Consider the following 831-nt stretch of genomic DNA (forward strand, 5'->3'; position numbering starts at 1 on the left):
GCTGGAGGAATTTATGGGGAGGGAGGAGCCTAGGGGGCGTGGCCACGGAAGGGCGGGCTTAGGGAGGTGGGCGGGGCCGGACCTGAGATCTTGAAGATGGAAGAGAAGTAAAGCCAGAGAAGCACTGGACTTGATCTCGGGCAAGCAAGATGCAGGGGCTAGGGGAGTGAGGAGGCTTGTAGACGGAAGGGAAAAGGAAGAAACTAACGCCATCTCAGAAACCGCTCCTTAGCCCATCTCATCCTCCTCCCCACCCCGTACCTCCTAAAACCTGCTTGGGTGTCCCTCCTTTACCTTCTCTGAAGAAGGCAGGGAAAGTCTCTGAGGGGACTGGTACACTTGGGAGGTGAGAGGGACAGAGCAGAAATGCTTGAAAATCTCCGGGATCAGATGCTAGAACTGAATACTGTTCCAATGTCATTTCTATTCCTTCTGTTATGCATTTAAAAACATTATGCCAAGGGGAGCCTGGGTGGCACAGTCGGTTAAGCGTCCGACTTCAGCCAGGTCACGATCTCGCGGTCCATGAGTTCGAGCCCCCCGTCAGGCTCTGGGCTGATGGCTCAGAGCCTGGAGCCTGTTTCCCATTCTGTGTCTCCCTCTCTCTCTGCCCCTCCCCCGTTCATGCTCTGTCTCTCTCTGTCCAAAAAAAAAATAACCTTAAAAAAAAAAAAAAAAAAAAAAAAAAAAAAAACATTATGCCAAGAAGGGGTGCATGGGATTCACCAGGAGGCCAAAGGGGTCCATGGCACAAAAAGGATTAAATAACCTAATCCATAATGGGTCTACCAGGTAATTTGCCACCCTGGAGGGTGAAAGATATCTAAAAGG

This window comes from Herpailurus yagouaroundi, unplaced genomic scaffold (genome assembly GCF_014898765.1).
Source record: "Herpailurus yagouaroundi ecotype Mexico unplaced genomic scaffold, PumYag 189, whole genome shotgun sequence".
NCBI classification, from domain to species: Eukaryota; Metazoa; Chordata; class Mammalia; order Carnivora; family Felidae; genus Herpailurus; species Herpailurus yagouaroundi.